Raw genomic sequence first — 11,320 nt, forward strand, 5'->3', positions numbered from 1 at the left:
ACAGTCACAGCACACTGACAAACTCTGAAGTGTCATTTCCTTTCCAATTACACATTTTTTACAAAATTTTAATTATCACCAGTGACTTATGGTGGTACTGAATATAGTTTAACTGTTTTATAAATACTTGCTATAGCCATATTTATTTAAAGGTGACTCATTTCAGAATAATTTTTTTAAGGCAGACTCTCCATTTTTGCCAGACTACATTTATGGACTTTCTTACCTGCTATTCCACCTGAAGATCATGTAGACACTTTGCACAGCTGTGGGCACCACTGTTTCAGAAAGTCCTGACACTTATTTGTTCCATCAATTAACTGAAGCAGCTGATTTTAATTAACTCTTCACCCAGACTTGAACTAACTGGTGACGTCACCTATACTGTGCACAGACAGAACTAATACATTCAAAAACATTATTAATCCCAAAGGGAAACTGCTTATACTTGGTTACAGTTGCTTTCAGTCATTTACAGAAGGACAGGAAAAAAGTAATGAATAAATGGCACATGTTGTCTTTATACATTTGGCCACCACTCTCTCTCTCTCGTTTGTAACAAACATCAGTCTGGGTCTCATGCTCACGAGCCCAACTTTGACTTAATTCCTTTATCACAGTGAAATTACTAGAATATCTGACAATATATAATTAGCGAAACAGATTGCTGGTGCACTTACTGGGCCGCTGCCCTTCGCCATCACGGTGAAGCATTTCTCCTGCAGGTGTTTTCTTTCTTCTACCTAGACTCACTAGGAGCCGGTATCGAAGACGTCCGCTTCCCTGGGTCACATGACCGAAGAACGGATTCCGTTCTGGCTTGATTGCTTTTCCTGTACTGAATTTGTCCTGAATTTTACGGCTTGAAATGAACTGTTGTGAATGTCATGTGACATTCAGAGCACTTAAATTCAAAGATTTTAATTACTTTTTAAAGTCAAATATTACAGTTTAATAATTTCTGTAGTATTTTAATTTTAAAATGAACAACCCAACAGTGATTACATTTCAAAACATGTTTTTCAAATGCTGAAATAATTCAAATAATTATGATGCTAATTTGCTTCCATAGAAAACAGGCTGAGAGCTACGGAACATTATACGAGAAGCAAAGTACATAAGATTTATCAACAACACATTGGACAATACTTTCTATAGTTTAAAATATGTACTTAAGTTAACTACCAAAAAACATGAAATTCACCTCATGCCTACGAAAATAAGAACTAACGCACGGAATGATGCAGCTTCAAGCCGTGAATTCAAATTAGATAAGAAAGCTAGCCAATCAGAAAATAGACAGTCCAAATCTGCCCGCCTCCAGTTTTTGATTGGCTGGTGTTGCCTCTACTCTAGTCTCTGGTTGGCTGGAATAGTTGCAGAGTTATAAGGCTGCTGCAGTTTGTGCAAGTGTAGCTTTATGATATTGAGAGTGCAGAAGGGAGTGAGGTCAAACACATACAGTACATTGTCTTAAACCAGCAATAGTGATTTTCAGCGCACAAAAACAAGTTTGAGAGCCCGTATGGGACAGAGAGAGTCAATGTGCAAAAACGAGTCTAAAAGAGCACATGCGCAAGAAAGAAAGTAGTGCACTAAATATAAGCATGAGTAAGTACATATGATAAAGTACATTAGTACATTCCCATTTAACTGAAAACTATACTGAGACTACCGTATATTAAAATGCTTATTCTAATGTATACTTTCTTTACATTGTTACGGTTATATTAAGCATATTATTTAAAAATATACCAAAAAATACATTGAAAAACAAATTTGAAATAAGTGTGCTTTAGAAATTAAACAGACATTTCACTTTAAGTATATTTTCCTGTAATACTGTATATATTTTTGGAAAGTGTACTTTAATTCAAATTTTTTTGAGGTATGGTTAAAGTTTAATTCCAAAATTTGGTAAAAGCATTTTATATATTAACTGATGGTACAACTTTTTGTTAGTACATTTGCAATATACTGTAGCGTTTTTACGCCTGAAGAAATGCTGGAGAGACGAGTGAGCTTAATTGCTGCCCAATGCAAAGGCTGGGAGTACTTTATTTAGCATACAGCCGGTATGGCATGAGCAGCACCTTCACTCAGGAGCCTACTTCTAATTCAGCGTCAGCCTGAACTAGAGCACATTTCACACGTTACCCCCAACACACACACAACAGGGCCGAAGTCACTAACCCAAACACCTTTCCCCATCATGGTGAACACACCGACATTCCCGCAAAGCATGCTGGTCATCAGCCGCCGCCCCGCCCACGCCACACTGCCCCCACCCGAGCTGTGACCGTCCCTGGTCACCATGAAGAACTCCATTTCGGAGGCGTGGAGGCGGTCGGCGCTGGCGGTGGGAACGCCGGCGTCCTTTGGCAGGTGAGGGATGAACACAAACGTAGTCCTGAGGCGGTCCGGCCTCCACAGAGTTCAATGTTTCCCCGGCGTGCGGCTGGCAAGGCGCAAGACGGTCCCGGTGGAGCAAAACTCGTGCCCGCCCCGCCAACCGCACCCGGTAGATGACATCGGAGAGCCAAGCTATTACCGTACAGGGGCCCACCCAGTGAGACACACGCCCGGCCGAGAGCCCCCGCCTTCTCCTTCCGGAGGAACACACCCACACCTGCTCGCCAGCAGCAAAATCTCGCCCCTGGCTGTGAGTGTCCACGCCCATTCGCTCCATGGGTGCCCCCACCCGAAAGTCTTGCAGCGGTGCCCGCGAGCGCTGGGTGGGGCCCTTCTGCCTGGCGATGAGCGGTTCACAGTTCTGTGAAACTGGCGGAGCGACTGCGGGTGACGCTCTGGGTGACGCAGAAAGACGGCTGCATGCTGGCTTGGACGGCTGATCACCACTGGAGAGCCTGAAGGACTGCACGGGGACAATGTTCGGCGACGAGGGCTCTACGTCGTCACGGCGCTCCACTCGCTCGCAGCACCGAGGGTTTCCTGCTCGGTCTGCTACTGGAAGTTCCGCCCCCCGGGTGAGTGCTGCTAACCTGTCCGGCTGTGGTTTGGGTCCAAGCAACCTGGCTACCCCGAAGTTACCACGAAGAGTTCCGCTGGACAAGTTCAGCACCGCACCCCATCTCTCCAAAATATCCAACCCTAAAACGCAGTCCTCCTCGACGTCCCCCACAACGAACCCGTGGGAATAAGTCCGTCCACCCACCTGGACTCGCACTGTGCGACACGCCCTTACCTTCACGTAGCCCCCAGCAACGGTGCAGATGCTGAAGGCAGGATCAGGCCGTCCGCAAACACGCTTGCTTTGCCCCAGTAATCCAGAGCGCAGCAGCGAAACAGTGGAGCCAGTGTCCACGAGCGCCCGCAGTAAGACGCCATCCAGCACACAGTCGATGTAAAGCCCAGCGCGGCTTACCACGCGTCCTCCCGGCGCTAGTCTAGCGGCTGCTGGTGTACGCTGTCCCGTGCCTTGGCCTCGCCGCGAAACGTCAGAGAGCTGCTCGTTGCTTAGCCGCGACGGGTAGCCCTGTCCCCGGCTAGGTTCACGAACAGAGCGCCACTGAGCTGCAGGCGGTCGCTCGGCTCTTCCGCCGTGATGTACCGCCGATATGGGCTCAGCGCGCTCGGCCTCGCGCAGCGGCAGGTCGCTTTGCCAGCTAACGGCGCGCGGAGCTGTCTCTTGCTCCGGCGCTTGCGCTGCGCCAGCCTCCGCCCCGAGATCCAGCGCCGGGATTTTCACCTCGCCGCTCCGCGTTGGTTGCCGTGGTGTGCTCGCGCTAGCTCCGTCAGGAAAGCGCTTCTTCCGTGCGAGTAGTCGCTCCGCTACTCGGCGGCCCGCTTGGATTTTCTGAAGGTCCTCCGTTGTGCGCTCAAACCCGTGACTCTCCATCCCACTTCTGACACCAATGTAGCGTTTTTACGCCTGAAGAAATGCTGGAGAGACGAGTGAGCTTAATTGCTGCCCAATGCAAAGGCTGGGAGTACTTTATTTAGCATACAGCCGGTATGCCCTCAGGCCTGAGGGACAGCCGGACTACCGCTTCAACGTTCTCAGGCCTGAGGAACAGCGTACACCAGCAGCCGCTAAACTAGCGCCGGGTGGACGGTTGGGGAGCCCCGCGGGGCTTTACATCGACTGTGTGCTGGACGGCGTCTTACTGCTCGTGGACACCGGCTCCACTGTTTCCCACGGGTTGTGGAACTGTGAACCGCTCATCGCCAGGCAGAAGGGCCCCACCCAGCGCTCGCGGGCACCGCTGCAAGACTTTTGGGTGGGGGCGAATGGGCGTGGACACTCACAGCCAGCTCGGCTCTCCGATGTCATCTACCGGGTGCGGTTGGCAGGGCGGGCACGAGTTTTGCTCCACCGGGACCGTCTTGCGCCTTACCAGCCGCACGCCGGGGAAACATCGATCTATGTGGAGGCCGGACCGCCTCAGGACTACATTCGCGTTCACCCCTCACCTGCCAAAGGACGCCGGCGTTCCCACCGCCAGCGCCGACCGCCTTCACGCCGCCAATACAAAGTTCGTCATGGTGACCAGGGACGGTCACAGCTCGGGTGGGGGCAGTGTGGCGTGGGCGGGGCGGCGGCTGACGACCAGCATGCCTTGCGGGGATGTCGGTGTATTCACCATGATGGGGAAAGGTGTTTTGGTTAGTGGCTTCGGCCCTGTTTGTGTGTGTAGGTGTGTGACGTGTGAAATGTGCGCCAGTTCAAGCTAGTGCTCAATTGGATGTAGGCTCCTGAGTAAAGGTGCTGCTCATGCCTTACATGCTGTGTGCTTAATAAAGTACTCCCAGCCATTGCATTGGGCAGCAAATAAGCTCACTCGTCTCTCCAGTATTCTTTCCGGCGTAAAAACGCTACAATACTGTATAATAATGGGCAATATTAGTCAGCTGGACAATCCCGGCTCAATGGTGAGTAATTGTTGCAATTTTGGTGAAAAGCAAATGTTCTTTTTTGAGTTGTGTTTTCCACTTAATCTTTATAAAATAGTAAGATCAGAGCCAGACTTGTGACGTGACAAGAGTTGCTCAAAATTTTACTTTCCTGTTAAAAGAAATTTCAAAATTAAGACTCCGCCTTAAGAAGAAGTGTGAAGTTTCAGTTCTCTTTTTTTTTCCTGTGGCATATAGAAAGTAGCATATGCTATAATTATTTTTATGTGAGCCTCATGTTCTCTGTAAGTAATACAGTAATACTTTTGCATGATAAAAGTAAGAGGAATTAGGGAAAAGTCTGCAAACATGGATGTCCTAAAGCATCCTTTATGCTGGACCCTGGGTCTATAGTATGTGGAGGTAAACTCCAGAAAGATTTACTGGTTTTACAACATAAGTTTAAACAAAGAGTTTTTTCACATCAAATAATCCTTTACCAATCCAGAAAATAATGGTATTTTAATTAGCTCAGTCTTTTAGTTTTTCCTTAAACTGTATGTCTCTAGTCTTTCTTGCATGATCTAAATGTAATAGTTCTTGATAAAAGTCACAAAGGCATAGTTGTTATCCTGAAAAAAACTTATCTACTGTAAACTTAATTATAGATAAAGTATGTGCACCTGATATATTTGATTATAATCATAGAATATTATTAAGATTTTTCTTATTTCTTATTTTTTATTGCATGAATTCATAAACCTTACAGACCTATTAATAGAGAAAGTAGGATGTTTTTCATGTTTCAAAAAAGCTAGAGTCATTATGCAGTAAGACTGCTGTTCTGAGTTCCTTCTTTGTACGGGTACTGCCACAGGATCCTTAATCTTTGTCTGAGGGGATTGATAAATAAAAGGCCCTGAAATAGCACAAACATTTTCTTTCACAGGAGTTGCAGTTAGTCCAACTATTCTCTGGAATGGACTCTTTTCAACTGTTCACTGTTTGAATAAACAGACAACCATGAGTAAATGTAGCAATTGTTTTTGTATGTATGCAGAAAATTAAGAACAATCAGGAGATCGATTTATGCAGCTGATGTCTCCGCAAATCACACAAAACATCACTGACTGGCAGCGAGACTTAAATCATTACATTTTGAAATGATTGCAATATTTATTTGGTTTCCTGGGATTCGTCAGGCAAGCCATACTAGCCAGCTATTCTGTTGTTTATTTAAAATCACCACTCTGTTTTGATCATAGGGATAAGCAGCCATAAACCATCTGTGATATTCTACAGGAGTATAGTTAATCAGCACTGTGTTAGGGACGGCCAATTTGCAAGCAACAACAACAACAATAAGTAAGTGTTAAAGTATTTTACTGCGCTAATTCAGTGGATAAGTAATTGCCTCATGTTGGGACAGATAATGCTTTCCAAGAAAAAACAAAACAAGGATTTCCCCCTAGCGTCTAGGGCCTAGACTGATGAAAAAGACGATAATGTCTCTTTATCATCATATTTTACCCAGTACCTTACTCTGAGTCATGCTAATAAAAAGTTCTTGATAACCACAACATACAGTATGTGCCCTTTATAGTAAAAGTATGTTAGAATTAAACATGGCACAATGACTAAATGTAGGAAACCTCTAAAACTTCCTCAATGTTATGCTTATAGTACTCAGTAAAAGCAATACAAAAGGGAAGCTGATTTACAGTGACTCAAGGACAACAGTCAGCCACACTTTACCTTTTTTTTGTTTTGCTTTTTTTACAAGACCATCTTTCAGTTCCAACAGAGGTGAATATGGAATGCTTGACTGATCGACCATAAAACCGAGCTGTCCTTTTACTGTAACCAGAAACATGTCTAAGTGTTTGAAATGAGTTGATGATATGGGCCATTAAAGCATCTCACAATTAAGGACAGAATCTGCTTCCTGTCTAAAAAGCAGCCTTGAGCTTTATTGACTGCTGTACCACAAATATTTGCCATGCATACTCATAGAATATGATGATGACCATGAAAATTCAAACAGGAAGCAATGAAAGTGTGTGTACATGAACCATGGCAATTAAGATCACACACAGGCATTTACACAATCTTCAGGGACAATACACTTGTATTGATTTTTGTCAGTCAGTAGATATACAGTTACTGATATTAGCCCATCAGTTGCTCTTCACTGTTTGCGAGCCCCCTTTTAACCGGTATGCAATGGAAAGTGACCACCATAGAACCACTACTGGCCGGCTGCTACTTAGTTGGTGGACAGTATTGACACTGACATCTCAGAAAAGCTTGCTGAGCTTTTAAGCACTGTGTACTATTATTGCACACATGCCCCATACTGGTCCACATTGTTTGTGCATATCTAAAGCTCTATGTACAATTTGTGTTAAATGCCCTCCCACAGTTTCTAAATGGTAAAGTTTCTGCTGTTTGCTCGAGTTGTTTTACCAGTGGATATTTTTTCTCAACTCAGCACTGCCACTAAGAAGTTTAAAAACCACAGCAACACAGCTTCCCCTGGCATGTATACTACCATATAACAACCCCATGATCCAAAAGCCAAGACACTCCCTAATCAGCAGTTCTTAGTATTTTTATACTTAGTATTTGATGCCATTAATATACTGTATGTAAGCATGTAGTAGATAGTAACCCTGCTGAAATATCTTGTTTAGTCTAATCAGCTACCAACTGCCAAAACACACGCCAGGCAGGTCAAACTGGTATATCATCTTTTATCAAATAGTAAGTGATGACAAAGTGTCCGGTTTACCGTTACACATATTATGTTTACTTAAAAAAACAACAATACAAAAAACAAAAAATACAACAGTAAATCAATGAGAAAATCTAAACCTTTTATGACTCAGTTAAGTCAAGGACTGTAATAAGGAAGTAGGAAATAATCACCTTTTGGCAAAGATGGTCTCCCAGTTTAGAGTAGCTTGGTCTGTGATGTCTCATTATGATAAAGGAATATCCACTGCAACTTTCTGTGAGGGTAATTTATCATTGTCTAATTCAAGTCAACAAATTAAAATTTTGACAGTAAATGTACATGAGCAGAAGCAAGTTAGCTAAAGCAAGTATGCTCAGCTAGCTAACAAAGCAGGGAATTATTTTCTTACCCCACTGACCAGCAAGTAAAACACACGAGCAAATGTGAGCAAACAATAACAATATTGATTATTTGGAGGCATTATACTAGATTTCTTTGGTATAATATTAGCTACCATCATGATACAGAAAAATAGATAATGCATATATATATAATGCCTAATTTCCGGTTAGCTACAGTATGATTTTATGCTTGCTAAAGGATAAGCAAATGTTGCTTAGCTGTGTGCCATTTACGGTATGTCTGATTGTTTTAAATTTGAGCAGTTAAGGATGTAGCCAGTGATGGCTTAAATGGTTAAGCTGCTGAGTTAGTGCCCTTGAGCAAGGCCATTAACCCTGTTTGCTTCAGGGGTCTGTATCATGGCTGACCCTGCCCTCTGACTTCAGACTCCTAACTGAAAAAAGGAATTTCACTGTGCTGAAAGGTACATGTGACAAATAATTGAATCGGGATTTTTAATGTGATAAAAAGGCGCAGTGTTCCCTTCAGTGAACCTATTATTGAAAATATAATAACTCCAGAAAGATTTACTGGTTTTACAACATAAATTTAAACAAAGAGTTTTTTCACACCAAATAATCCTTTACCAATCCAGAAAATAATGGTATTTTAATTAGCTCAGTCTTTCCTTATACTGTATGTATCTAGTCTTTCTTGCATCATCTAAATGTAATAGTTCTTCATAAAAGTCACAAAGGCATAGTTGTTATCCTGAAAAAGACATATCTACTGTAAACTTAATTATAGATAAAGTATGAGCACCTGATATATTTGATTATAATCATAGAATATTATTAAGATTTTCCTTATTTCTTATTTTTTATTGCATGAATTCATAAACCTTACAGACCTATTAATAGAGAAAGTAGGATGTTTTTCATGTTTCAAAAAAGCTAGAGTCATTATGCAGTAAGACTGCTGTTCTGAGTTCCTTCTTTGTACGGGTACTGCCACAGGATCCTTAATCTTTGTCTGAGGGGATTGATAAATAAAAGGCCCTGAAATAGCACAAACATTTTCTTTCACAGGAGTTGCAGTTAGTCCAACTATTCTCCGGAATGGACTCTTTTCAACTGTTCACTGTCTGAATAAACAGACAACCATGAGTAAATGTAGCAATTGTTTTTGTATGTATGCAGAAAATTAAGAACAATCAGGAGATCGGTTTATGCAGCTGATGTCTCCGCAAATCACACAAAACATCACTGAGTGGCAGCGAGACTAGTAGTGAACCTATTATTGAAAATATGTTTTTTTGTAAAGTACACATGATGTTGGTTGATCTTAACACTGACATCCATCAGTCTGATTGTACCTGTATGATCATCACACCATGTCAGCATGGCACAGGGCCCTTTCATTTATTTACTTTAGTTGATAAAACAGAACAGTAACCTGTTAAATAGTTTGTTCACTATTGTTTGGTCCAGTCCAACATTTTGATTGCTTGCCTGCTATCCCCTACAACTGTATATATAAGGTATTAATAAAGAAATTTTGTTCTTGCGATTCAAACACTCCATAATGTTTATTCATGGACACATGAGATATGAATGCAATCGAATACAATGTTTGCATAAAACAGTGATATGATATTACATTTGTTTTTTGTTAAATTAAATTGATTTTGCAGCCAAGCTATCCTTCAAGAATATGCTCAAAAATGTTGCACTGGACCAAAAAGCTATGTTGCTTCTTAGATCTAGAAATTTGACATCTTATGTGGATGTCAATTTTTTTTAGCAAACATTAGCTTTCTTTCAGGTAGCTTATAGGATAGCTGCCTATATGTTAGTCAGCTAGCTAGGTAGTTAGGATTGGTTTATGTGATGTTAGCTTAAAGGTCCCATAATTTATTATTTATTTAACAAGTTAGCATTGGTCGCGGAGGTTCCTCAAGGTGTTCCTGTTAAAGTTCCAGCTGAAATAGCTTCAGATAATAGATGTTTTTCCCAAACCTCAAACTCCCTCTGTTTTTAGTGCCTATGTAAATGAGCTACTGCCGAGCCACACCCTGGCAGAGAACAGCAGAACTGATCACAGGTAGGTGGAGCTGAACAACAAGCCAGGTGATGGTATGGACTTCTTATATAAGGTCACATCGAGCTGTGCATTTTTTTGGAATTATATTTGGAGATGTTTATTCACATTGCTTTTACCATTTATTGTTGATAATTTCAATATTTCTAAAGATTTATCCATACCCCTCACAAAACACCAATAAAACTTTTACGTTGATGATAAGGGCATAGGTCATAACTATGCTTTATGTTTTATTATTTCTATTTATTTATTTATTTATTTATTTATTCATGTTAACATTTTCTATACCCAACACAATGTAATACATGCGTTGATATGCATGCAGTTTTATTTGTTTTATATAGGCCTATATAAAATTTCTCCTGAGTGCCAGCTCAGGGCAAATCGGCAGTTGCTTGGGCAACTTTAGCCCTATCCTGTGCACGTCTGTATATGTTCATGTTAGGAGTATGCAAAGGTATTTGAGCAAATCTTCAATCACCCTGAACAGCCACAAGATTTTTCAAGTGTTTCTGTGGGAATTCGTGCCCATTCATTTTGTAGAACATTTATGAGGTCAGGCACTGATGATGGAAAAGAAGGCCTGACTCACAATCTCCATTTCAGTTTATCCCGAAGGTGCTCGATGGGGTTTAGGTCAGGGCTCTGTGCGGGCCATTTAAGATTATCCACACGAAAGTTATCAAACCCTGTATTTAAAGTCCTTGCTTTGTTCACTTGGTCACAGTCATGTTAAAATAGAAAAGGGCCTTCCACAAACTTTTGTCACAAAGTTGGAAGCATAGCGTTATCCAAGATGTCTTGGTCTGCTGAAGCAAGAAGACTGCCCTTCACTGCATGGGGATAGGAAAACTGACTGAAACACCTGAAATCAATAATTAACAGGTTTGGCCAATACTTTTGTCCATATAGTGTTTGGGTTTTTTTTTTTTTCTTCATGCATGTAGTGTAGTATTTTAGCTTACCCCAATAGGGTCATTGGGTATACCATGGTCATCTAAGTCTACATTAAAATGTATGTCTACACCCCAGGTGAGTAATGAAGAATTGAAATTAGAAAAAAAAAAAGAAAAATTTAATTTTATGAATGCAGCCCTCTACATAGAAATGATGTTAGTGAAGCCCTGAAGAAAATTAGACAGGAGAATATTTCGGTAGGGTAATGACATCATTCTAAGTGGCCGGAGAGAGCAGTAATTAGTAATTATAATGCAGCTCCCTCTTACAGTTTAGCTGCAGAGTGAAGGCACCGGTTCCTCTGCTCTGTCTCTCCTTCCTGTTTCT

Source organism: Clarias gariepinus, chromosome 11 (assembly GCF_024256425.1).
Source record: "Clarias gariepinus isolate MV-2021 ecotype Netherlands chromosome 11, CGAR_prim_01v2, whole genome shotgun sequence".
Taxonomy (NCBI): domain Eukaryota; kingdom Metazoa; phylum Chordata; class Actinopteri; order Siluriformes; family Clariidae; genus Clarias; species Clarias gariepinus.